This window comes from Ochlerotatus camptorhynchus, unplaced genomic scaffold, assembly GCF_037179485.1.
Source record: "Ochlerotatus camptorhynchus isolate MF236.1 unplaced genomic scaffold, CSIRO-AGI_Acam_v1.1 ptg000006l, whole genome shotgun sequence".
Classification (NCBI taxonomy): domain Eukaryota; kingdom Metazoa; phylum Arthropoda; class Insecta; order Diptera; family Culicidae; genus Ochlerotatus; species Ochlerotatus camptorhynchus.
Genome location: NW_027040498.1, coordinates 877,148 through 889,183, shown reverse-complemented (window position 1 = coordinate 889,183; position 12,036 = coordinate 877,148). Strand labels below are relative to the sequence as shown.

Here is a 12,036-nt window from a genome sequence, read left to right as displayed (position 1 = left end):
ATTTTTGACATTATTTGCTATGATCAACGACGATCACATAGGAGATCTACGTATCTCCTATGTGATCATCGCTGATCATCCAATGATTTTTGTGATTTTTGAGAACTTCTAGCGATTGGATCTGGTTAAAACTTTTCAGAAATGAAGTTTAATTATTGTTTGAACTAACTCTTTGATTATGTTGGTGTCACAATAATTGTTGACATGCTAAACAATGTTTCTACAATGATCAATTCCCCATACATTTTTGAATGGTGTCCTTATATTTATTTCCGCAGGTGAAAATCACAATTCCATTTATTTCTCCTACGTACATGATGCAATTGATTATTTCTTAGGCTCATATTGTAGAATCATAATGTGGCTTCCAAACATACATGATTTAGAATTTCTCTGATTCTTAAAATTGGGAGAAACCATGCTTTTTAAAGTGTCCTTATAATAATTTCCACAAGTGTAGTTCACGAGACGATTTTGGAGGAAGTCTACTGGATGGTTTTGGTGGAGGTCCACAAGAACCTTCTGGAGGATACCCGCCGAATGATTCTGAAGAAAGCTCACAAGACAATTCAACCGAAGCTCACAGCGTGGTTCTGGAGGAAGTTTGCATGATGATTCTGCAGGAAGTTCACAGGGATTCATAGGGAAGTCAACAAAACGATTATGTAGGAAGTTCACCAGAAAATGCTAGATGAAGTCCACAGAACGATTTTAGAAGTATTTTACAAGTTGATTATGGTGGAAGTTCACAGGGCGATGCTGAAGAGAGTCCACAGGTTGCTTAGGAGTAAGTTCCATAAGATTCTGGAGAAATTTAAGGCTAGTTAAGACTAGTCTAGCGAAAACTCACACAATGAATCTGGAGGAAGTCAACAGGATGGTTCGGAAGAAAGATCGCAAGATCAATCTTTAGTATGTTCTCAAGATGATTCTGGACAAAGTTCGCTGGATGATTGCGGACTATGTTCATAAGACGATTCGAGAGAAAGTTCACAATACGATTCTGGAGAAAGTTCATAAGAAGATTCTGAAAGACTAGTCTGGAGAAAGTCGATTCCGGAGAAAGTTCACGATTTTGGAGGAGTCTATAGGACGGATTTTAAGGAGGACTACAAGACGTTTCCGGAAGATGCCCGCAGAATGATTTTGAAGAAAGTTCACAAGACCATTCAGAGGAAGCTCTCAGCGTGGGTTCTGGACGAAGTCTACATGATGATTCTGCATAGAGAAGTCAACAAGACGATTTAGTAGGAAGATCACAGGAAGATTCTGGATGAAGTCCACAGGACGATTATTGAGGATATTCACAAGTTGATTGTGGTGGAAGTCCACAGAACGATGCTGGAGAGAGTCCACAGGATTTTTTTGGATTAAATTCCATAAGATGATTTTGGAGAAAGTTCCTATGACGATTCTGAAAGATGCCCGCATGATTAGTTTGGGGGAAATCCACACAACGAATCTGGAGGAGGTCAACAGGATGGTTCGGAAGATAGATCGCAAGATGAGTGCAGTATGTTCTCAAGGTGATTCTGGGCGAAGTCCACTGGATGATTGTGGACTAAGTACATAAACCGATTCTGGTGAAAGTTCACAAGATGATTCTGGAGAAACTTCCAATGGCGATTTTGAAAGACTAGTCTGAAGAAAATCCACTCTACAATTCTGGAGGATGTCAATTCTGGAGAAAGTTCACGAGACGATTCTGTAGGATGCCTGCAGGACGGTTTTGATGGAGGTCCACAAGATCCTTCTGGAGGATGCCCGCAGAATGATTCTAAAAAAAAACGGAAGATCATAGCGTGTGTTCGTGCAAGCGACATTTACAGTCTTGACCCTAAGAAGATTATATCAACCTTAACAATGGATAGATACCACCACTTGTTCTTATTGTTTCTCTGTAATGTGCCGTCTCTGAAATACAAATACAATAAATATAACAAAGTATCATCTGCCTCTGCCATGGCAGGACGGTCGAAATCATTATCGTCTTAAATTCATCAAATCACAACGTAGGAAAGGGTTCTGTCCGTGCGCGATCAGCGTGGTTCTGTAGGAAGTCCTCGGGACGATTCATAGAGAAGTCAACAAGACGATTCTGTAGGAAGCCCACAGAAAGATTTTGAAGAAAGTCCACATGACGATTATTGAGGATGTTCACAAGTTGATTGTGGGGTGAGTCCATAGGATGATGCTGGAGAGAGTCCACAAAATTTTTTTGGAGTAAGTTTTACAAGACAATTCTGGAGAAAGTTCCTATGGCGATTCTGTAAAAAGTCCGCAGGACTAGTCTGATGAAAATCCACACAACTAATCTGGAGGAAGTCAACAGGATGGTTCGGAAGATAGATCACAAGATGATTCTTGATTATGTTCTCAAGGTGATTCCGGACGACGTCGACTGGATGATTGTGGACTACATTGTTGTGGATTGTTCATAAGACGATTCTAGAGAAAGTTCACAAGACGATTCCGGAGGAACACCACAGGATGATTGTGGTGGAAGTTAACAGAACTACTCAACTAACATTTTCAGCAAAACAAAGCTAATAAAGTAAATATATTACTCTACACAACCAACCACTCTTGCTGAATAACATAAACATCAAAAGTGATTTTTCAACAACTAAACAACCTGTACTCAGCTAAAAAACTGTGTTAGCGCTACTTTGGAAGCTATTTTATAGTCAACTAGGTTTGTTTTTAGACTTGTGCAGTTTCCGAGGGGAACGACTCTATCTACGATGCAGGAAATATTGTGTTTTGCTGTGGCTAGCTGCACGTACGCTGAGTAGATAGAAAGAAGATTTATCACGATTTTGAAGATTTCCTGCAAAAGATGATTCGCGATGCAAGTAGATGCGAGAAATGAAAGAAGATTTTTCGAAGATTTATTCGCTAGTGTGAGATTTTTTGAGCATCTAGAATTGAGATTTAGATGTGTCGCCCCCCTCGGCAGTTTCACAGCTTTTACTCTGCTTCTATACAACTGAATTAACTAGTCTAGAAAAGTGATTCGTGTGCACTATTATAAAGTCTCTACTCAGCAATCTTGTTGTAGAAGCGCGTGTATTTTTGTTTACGTCAGTGAGAGGTATGGATGTTAACCAATACGCCGGGGTCAATCCAGTTCGGTAAAAGTTTAAAAATCTGTGTAAAACTAAAAAATTGGATAGTTTCTTCCAAATTTGCACAGACTTAGTTCTGTTAAGCCCATTTAATGATAGAAAATAAAATTTTCCGAATTAATGTATTCCTTACGGACCCTTTCAGCTCAGGCTGGCAAATGACTGGGATAATGCGTACCACCGGTACTTCGCGTACTTGAAGGTTATAAAATAGACCCATCACACAAGTGAAAGTGGTCCTTAGCCTCTTGCCCAGTAACTCCTATCCCTTCCTCCCCGCGGCGCCGGCTGGGGTACGAGTAACCTTAGGGAAATTTGGTCGTATGCTGACAGGGAAGGGGGAGCTGCATCCTTTTCGGAGGATGTGGCTTACAAAACCCGAGCGTCTGCTCTCCATGTTAGGGGCGGCTCAAACAGCATCTGACTGGCATCCAGCGGCTGAATACGAAATGCTTCTCCCCGAAAGCTATACCCAAGATGGCAGTCCCATCACGGCGGATAGGAGACCTTAGGCCAACCACCTACTGTCTCCAAAACCTTCAAATGGTTACAGAAACCTATAGTGGAAGATTACGAACTGATTTTATGGCAACGACTTTTGGCGCTAAACAACGGACAAGAATTGTAACATGGAATGTACTGACGCTAGCCCAACAGGGTAAACTGGCACAACTCGCCAGTAAGGCCCGCCGTATGAAGCTAGAAATCCTGGGACTTAGTGAAGTCCGCTGGCCGAACTTTGGAGAACACAAGCTGCCTTCAGGACAGGTACTTTTATATTCTGGTATGCGAGGTGAAAACGCTCCGTGACATCGTGGAGTTGGCTTTCTGCTTAGCGCCCAACCACAGGCTGCGCTCATCAAGTGGCAACCTATCAATGAGAGAATAATCGTTGCCAGATTCAGATCACGGGTCCGAAACCTTACCATAATCCAATGTTATGCGAATGCCGAATTGCAGGACAAAGAGAACCTTTACAGTCAACTGAATGCTGTCGTGGATAAGACTCCAAGAGGGGATATCAAGATCTACACAGGCGACTTCAATGCGAAGATCGGCTTCGACAACTCGGACTATGAGCGCATGATGGGACGCCATGGTCTCGGAGATATGAGCGAGAACGGCGAGCTGCTTGCAGAGTTTTGTGGCAACAACGATATGGTGATCGGGGGCTCGCTCTTCGTCCAAAGTCACATGGGTCTCCCGTGAACCAAATCGACCACATCTGCATCAGCCGAAAATGGAGACGGAGCCTTCTTGATGTTCGGAATAAACGCAGCGCTGACATCGCGTCTGACCATCATCTCCTGGTCGGTGAGATCCGCCTACGCATTGGGCGGGTTCAGCGACGGGAGGAGAGACTCGGGCGGCGATTCAACACACGCCGACTGGAAGACCCAGCAGTGAAGATATCGTTCGTCGAAGAACTCGAGGCTCGCGCGGCTAATATTCCGGAAGGTGGCAGCGTAGAAGAACAGGAAGAACGATGAGCGGAGAGAAGCCAAAGCGGCGATAGAGCGAGCAAGGACCCGATGAGCCAAGAACGAGGCCCGTCAGCGGTATTTGGGTCTAGAGAGGGAAGTTAAGCGTTCCTGTATACGGGACAAGCGAGCGTGGGTGAACACTCTGGCTGATGAAGGGGAGAAAGCCGCAGCAACTGGCAATATCCGCCTCCTGTATGATGTTTCACGACGCCTGAGTGGGGCAAGGATGAACCCAAGGATGCCTGTGAAAGACGCGACTGGACAGTTGCTCACCGACCCCACTGACCAGTTGAAACGTTGATTTGAGCACTTTGAACAACTTCTCGAAGTTTCAACGGTCAACCAACCATCAACATCTCGGCATGATCCGCCAAGGGTGAGGCGCGTTACTCGCGTCAACACTGAAGCTCCATCATTGCAGGAGATAGAAGCAGCCATCCGAAGTATGGGGTCGATCGCATATCAGCAGAGATGCTCAAAGCTGACTCCATGCTATCCTCACAAAAAAAAATGCGTCTTGGTAAAAGTCCCCAAGAACGGGGATCCAACTGTTTGCGAATACTGGCGAGGCATCCTGTTACTGTGTATTGTTCTCAAAGTTCTGTGTAAAGCTATCCTCAATCGGATATAGGAGAAGATCGACGACAGCAGGCAGGATTCCGTGCTGGAAGATCTTGTGTGGACCACATTGTCACGCTCCGCATCATCTTGGAGCAGGTCAATGAGTTCCAAGAGTCCCTGTACTTGGTATTCATTGACTACGAAAAAGCTAAACCATGAAAACTTGTGGGGCGCTCTGAGACGCAAGGGAGTCCCTGATAAGATCGTCAACCTAATCGAAGCGCAGTACGAGGCTTTCTCTTGTAGAGTGTTGCACAACGGAGCTTTGTCTGACCAGATTCGGGTAATCGCGGGTGTGAGGCAAGGATGTATATTATCACCGCTACTGTTCCTTATCGTAATCGACGAGATCATGGTTGGAGCCGTTGACCGTGTACCGAACCGTGGGTTGCTGTGGTAGCTTATTACTATGGAGCATCTCAATTACTTGGCTTCCAATTTCAGAAAAAGTGGGAAATACTGCCAAATTCACTTCAATATGTATATTTTCTGAATCGGGATGACGTCTAGAGACCGAAAATCGATGCCCAGCGCCATCTTGAAATCAAAGATGGCGGCTGCCGATTTAAGAAAAAGTGGGAAAAACTGTAAAATACTTTACAATATGGATATTTTCGGCTCAAAGACGACGTGCAGATGCCGAAAATTGGAATGCCGAAATGGCGTCAGCCGTCAATTTTCCGTCTATTGAAGGGTATTTGACAGTTTTTTTTAAACAGGACTGCCATCTTAAAATCCAAAATTGCGTCGGACATCGATTTTGAGCCTCTACATATCGTCCCCATTCAAAATATACCCATATTGTGAGGGTATTTAACATTACTATCCAGTTTATCTGCAACCAGAAGCTACCATCTTCGAATTTAATATGGCATCGGACAGTAATTGCTAGTCCGTAGTTACCACCGCGAATCCCAAATTACCCACATGCATGTGTATTTCCCAGTATTTCCAACTTTTCCTGTATCCTGTAGCTGCCATTTTGGATTTCTGGTCACTCATTTTCTATTTCTAGGTGTAATTCTCTAGACGTCATTCCTTTTCCAAAAATACTCATATTGAAGGGTATTTGGCTGTATTTATATCTTTTTCTGAAACCGGAAGCCGCCATCCTGGATTTCAAAATGGTGTCGGACATTGATATTCGGCATCTACATGTCGTCGCAAAGATCTATATTATTGGGTATTTGACAGTTTTTCTAAAGTCAATGGCCGCCATCTTGAGTTACAAAATGGCGTCGGACATTGTAGTTTTGTTCCAAAAATACCCACAGAGCTAAAAAAAAGTAGCGTAAATTTCCGTTACTATGATGCACATAAATGGAGCGTCATAAATCATACAAATTTACATTATAAATCGTGTAAATTTATGAGACATGTCATGCAATATTCCATATATTGTATGCAACTTTCCACCTTTGTTTGCAACATTTTTTGCAAGCTGCTAGTTAACGTGAAAAGGAAGTTTACCTGCATGAATGTTTGCATGCATGGATGTTTACATCACCAGTAAAATTCAGATTTTTTTAGTGTGCATAATGTAGGGTATTTGGCAGTTTTTCCGACTCTGAGAGCCGCCATCTTGGATTTCAAAAATGGTATCGAACATCGATTTTCGGCATCATACACGCGACCCAGTTCCGAAAATATCCATATTATAGGGTATTTGACAGTTTTTCTGAGGTCACTTGCCACCATCTTGGATTCAAAACTGGCGTCAGATTTCGATTTTCGGGATGTACGTGTAGTACTTGTTCCGAAAATACCCAAATTTGATAGTTTTTCTGAATCTGAGAGCCGCCATATTGGATTACAAAATAGTGTCAGACATATATTTTCGTCGAACCCGTTCCGTAAATACCCATATTGTAGAGTATATGACAGTTTTTCAGAATCTGAGAGCCACCATGATGGATTAAACAATGGTGTCGGACATCGATTTTCGGTCTCAAGACGTCATCCCGATTCCGGAAATATCCATATTGAAGGGTATTTAGCAGTATTTCCCACTTTTTCTGAAATTGGAAGCCACCATTTTTGATTTCAACATGGCGTTGGACAACATTTTCGGTCTCGAGACGTCATCCTGATTCCAAAAATATGCATATTGAAGGGTATTTGGCAGTATTTCCTACTTTTTCTGAAATAGGAAATACCAATATTGATGGAAATTAACATTATTTCCGGCCTTTTTTAAATCTGACCTCCGTTTTAGAATGGATGGTTTCTTGTCGTGATCCTCCTTTTTAAACGACCTATAGACTTTGTCTCAAGGAACAGAATGAGTGACATATGACTAGAATAGATAGTCGCGACTGGATGGATTCTTGATTTTGTCGTGGTGATCTTGTCGTGCGACAAGAAATTGTTGTTTGACGAGAATTTTCCAGGATGACCATTTTTTTAATGTATCTTGTCGTGCGTCAATGACAATCGTGAGAATTCCCATATCTGACCAGGTCCATTAATATTAAAGAGATTTATGGCCGAATCGCTTGTTTATCGTGTACTTTGCGAAACTTGTCGTCGTCGTCGGTTCCGGGTTTGAATGATTACAACAACTCAAGCAACGGTATGATGTAATATGAGGGGCTCAGTGGCGTTAGAGCGACCGTTTTTGATTACTGAGCAGAACATCATGAGTCAATATTAGTCAATCGCTTTACTTGTTGATATGACTACATGATAATAACAGCAATTCGGTGTTTTGAGCTCCTTTGCCTTTGCGTTTTTGCTTACTGAGCAGATGACCGTGGGTTAAATCCCAAGGTCTGATCGTTAGGACATCAATTCAGCTTATCGTTTACCAAAACGAACTCTGCTGCAAACCCAACCCTCTTACCCAACATCCCAGTGATTCCTCGTGGAAGTGCAGAGCTCGGCTTCCATCAAAGTGAGTGTCACATCAACACATTCCTACCCATTCCTTTCTTGAACTGCGTTTGGGCGCGGCCGGCGCTGGTATTGCCTAGTTTGAGATCACCAGTATTTACACATTAATGATGAATTCTCGTGCAACACGAGAAAAGGGCCTATCATTGTTGATCGATTCTCCTCATCGATTTTCTTGCATATCTTATACTGACAAATCAATGCGTTACAAACGTTACATTTGTTTAGTCTTCATTACACAAGTAACGACGACAGTCTATGAAGAATAGGAATAGCTAATCAAAACTTTATATTTCTGGTGACAGAATTCTGATCTGACTGTGCACCATCCAATAGGTCTTATAAATCTGAATAAATTCGTCAAAAATAGCTACCTTCTATCTAGTTGATCTTTCAAGTTAGAGCAAGTAAGTAACTGCCCTTTTTACCATCCAAATTTGATGATTTTTTTAAAACATCTGCTCAAATATGACTAAAACCGACAAAAAAGTTAAGTTAGTCTCACCGGTCGCGTGCTTTGAATGTTTTATTGCGAGTGCAAAGATTGTCGACTTCTACCAGTATTGGTGAGTTATTTGCCGTAAAAATTAAAGCTAATTCACTATTTTTCCATGCGAAATGTTCAAATATTGAAATTTCTCGAACGGATTTTGACAGGTTTCGACATGTTTAATAGCAAGTAAGCACGTGGTTGGTTGATCAATTTTCAATAGTTTACAAATAAAAAACCACTTTAATCTTTATAACAAACGAATCTTACATCAAATCTGAATCAAATGGTGCGAAAAGAATTGAAATCCATCCATAAATGGCCAAGTTTTTTTTCCTTGATTTGTTTTCCGTTGATTTTGTTTTCTGTACTGAATACCAATGCTATCGACGCCAGGGAGGCAGCTCCCACACCTGGACTCTACGTATCGACCTCATGGACCGGCTTTACTCCTCTTCCGAAGGAAGGCGGGATCAGAGATTTTATGCCTCAGAAAATCCCGTCGGCGCCGACTGGGATTGAACCCAGGGCCTTTGGGCTTAGCACTACACCACCTGCACCGCTAAATGGCCATGTTATAAGCGTTTAAAACCTGACACTATTTCGACACACATTTTTTTTTAGATCCATCCAAATTTCAGTTTTTCCAATCGAAAATTTATTTTACAACAAATTTCTTTTCAAGCATATTTTAAAGTTATTTACAGTGAGTGGTTTTAAATCTTCGCTTAGGCTGTTATACAGGGCTGTTGCTTTATTTCACACTGGCACCAGCGGTAAATTGAAAACGTAAACACTCACAACCACCCACGATGATTGCGATAATTAAACAATTGATCTTCAGAGACACACCACCCGGTCTCGACTGATCGGTGTACGTACCTAAAAATGAATGCTGACGTCGTAACTCGGTTGAAATTGACATCGTTGAAGAGGCGGAAGATCGAACGGCGACGACGACGACAAATGTACAAATGTCAATTTGCTAATTTGATCAATTTTTCAATTCATCCCGTTGTTGACTGTGGCTGATTATATTTATACTTATCGATATCATTCGCCATATATCCAGAATCTAGCATTTCGCTCATGTCGTTTTTTCTCTCTTTCTCTTTCCCTCTGCAGATTCATTGCATTGTTGCGGGTAAGATTCGGATAAAACCGCATGGACGCCTTTTCAACGAAACGTAAGCAGCGTTACACAACCGGTGAATTCAACTCGCCAGCCCTATATTCTAAACAAACCAAGAGAAAGCGGAACGTACTCTCGAAGCAAGAGGTAAGTGTTTGTTTTGGAATTTGGAAACTACGTCTTACGGGAAGGTACTGGGGGTAAATCGAAAATCTAAAATTGCGACCGTCACGAAAAGGTGTAAGGTTTTGAATGCTTATAACTTTGTCATTTATAGATGAACGTAGAATATATCAATCAAAAACTTGAATTTCAAATATCAATGTTTTAAACTTAATAGAAACGAGGTTTGCAAGTTTGTTTTAAATTTATTTAAAATTTAAAGCATTTTTCAAGTTCAAATCATGATAAAGAAGGCCGACTGGGCGCAGAAACATCAATCTACAGCATGACCCACTTAGTAATGGAATAACATCATTTGGGTCAATTTCGGATTGGAATTAACGGATTTGAAAACGGTTTTCACTCAAGTGCATACTATTCCTTATATTTTAAGAAAAAAATAGAAAATTCGAAGCTGCGCACAACGGTCTTGTCCACTGTTTTTTACGATTTTATCCCACCAATTTTTGATCTGAGCTGCCGTTTTGATGACTCTATCTTTCACCTTCTGTTTCCTCTTCATAACTGCCCCGTAGCTTTCAATGGGCCTGAACTGGGGACAATTGAGCGGATTGAGGGTTTTCGGAACAAACTGGACTCCGTTGTCATTGTACCATTGTTGTACAACTCGCGATATTCGGTCAAAAGGTAACCGGACCATCATGCGACTGGATGAAGGGCAGAATTCGCTTCTGTAGACATGGCCTTGTTGTCCTCTGCTGTCAGAAGAAGCTACTCGATCTATGGCCACACTTCGCCAGCCTCGTATTCTGCGAAGGGTCCGCAGGTCTTCTTCTTGTTCCTGTTGGGTTGCTTGCGACAACCATTTTCACTGGGTCGTCGTGCGGCATTCTTACGACGTGCCCAGCCCACCGCAGTCGTCCGATTTTTGCAAAGTGGACGATGGATGGTTCTTCCAGCAGCTGGTGCAATTCGTAGTTCATTCGCCTCCTCCACGTTCCGTCATCCATCTGCACTCCAGCGTAGATGGTACGCAACACCTTCCGTTCGAAACCTCCACGAGCATAGTCCAGGTCTCATGGGCGTAGAGGACCACCTGTCTAATCAGCGTCTTGTAGATAGTCAACTTCGTGCGGCGGCGAATTTTATTCGACGGAGCGTCCTCCGAAGTCCAAAATAGGCACGATTCCCTGCCATAATGCGTCTATGAATTTCTCTGCTGGTATCATTTTCAGCGGTCACCAGTGAACCCAAATACACGAACTAATCGACCACCTCGATTTCGTCACCGTCAATCTGAACTGGGGGTGGGAAGCTAACATTATCTTCCCTAAAACCTCTTCCTTTCATGTATTTTGTCTTTGATGCGTTGATGGCAAGTACAATCCGCCTAGCTTCAGCCTTCAGTCTGATGTACGTTTCCGCCATCATCGTCTCAAAGTTCCGTGCCATGATGTCGATGTCATCGGCGAAGCCAAGAAACTGGGTGGACTTCGTGAAGATTGTGCCACTCGTGTCTATCCCAGCACTTCTGATCACACCTTCTAACGCGATGTTGAATAGCAGACACGAAAGTTCATCACCTTGCCGTAACCCCCTTCGACATTCAAAGGGACTCGAGAGTGTCCCCGATACTCGAACAACGCACAACGTCGCCTTGACCAATCGCGTCAGTTTGTCCGAAAATCCGTACTCGTTCATAATCTGCCATTGCTGATCTCGATCGATAGTGTCGTATGCGGATTTGAAATCGATGAACAAATGATGGCACGTTGTATTCGCGGCATTTCTGCAGAACCGTCCGAATCGCGAAAATTTGGTCCGTGGTAGCGCGGGCACCCATGAATCCCGTCTGGTATTGCCCCACGAACTCTCTTGCAAATGGTGACAGGCGGCTGCATAGAATTAGGGAGAGTACCTTGTAGGCGGCGCCCAGCAATGTGATCGCGCGATAGTTGCAGCAATCCAACCTGTCGCCCTTTTTGTAGATTGGGCATACGACACCTTGCATCCACTCCTCCGGTAATATCTCCTCCTCCCAAATCTTGGCAATTACCCAGTGCAGCGCTCTAGCCAGTGCTTCACCACCGTATTTCAATAGCTCACTTGGTAGTTGATCTACACCCGTTGCTTTGTTGTTCTTCAGCCGACCGATCTCCTCCTCAA

The 12,036-nt window shown here is 42.9% G+C and overlaps 1 protein-coding gene across 4 annotated transcripts in view; it reads left to right on the top strand.

Moving 5' to 3' along the window:
* LOC135717608 (uncharacterized) overlaps positions 1-12,036 on the top strand; it is a 215,107-nt gene that overhangs the window by 165,592 nt on the left and 37,479 nt on the right. For all 4 annotated transcript variants that reach the window (XM_065239735.1, XM_065239740.1, XM_065239744.1 and 1 more), the window contains one exon: positions 9,741-9,894. The gene's annotated coding sequence lies outside the window, so the exon portion shown is untranslated. The remainder of the gene's footprint in view (positions 1-9,740; positions 9,895-12,036) is intronic.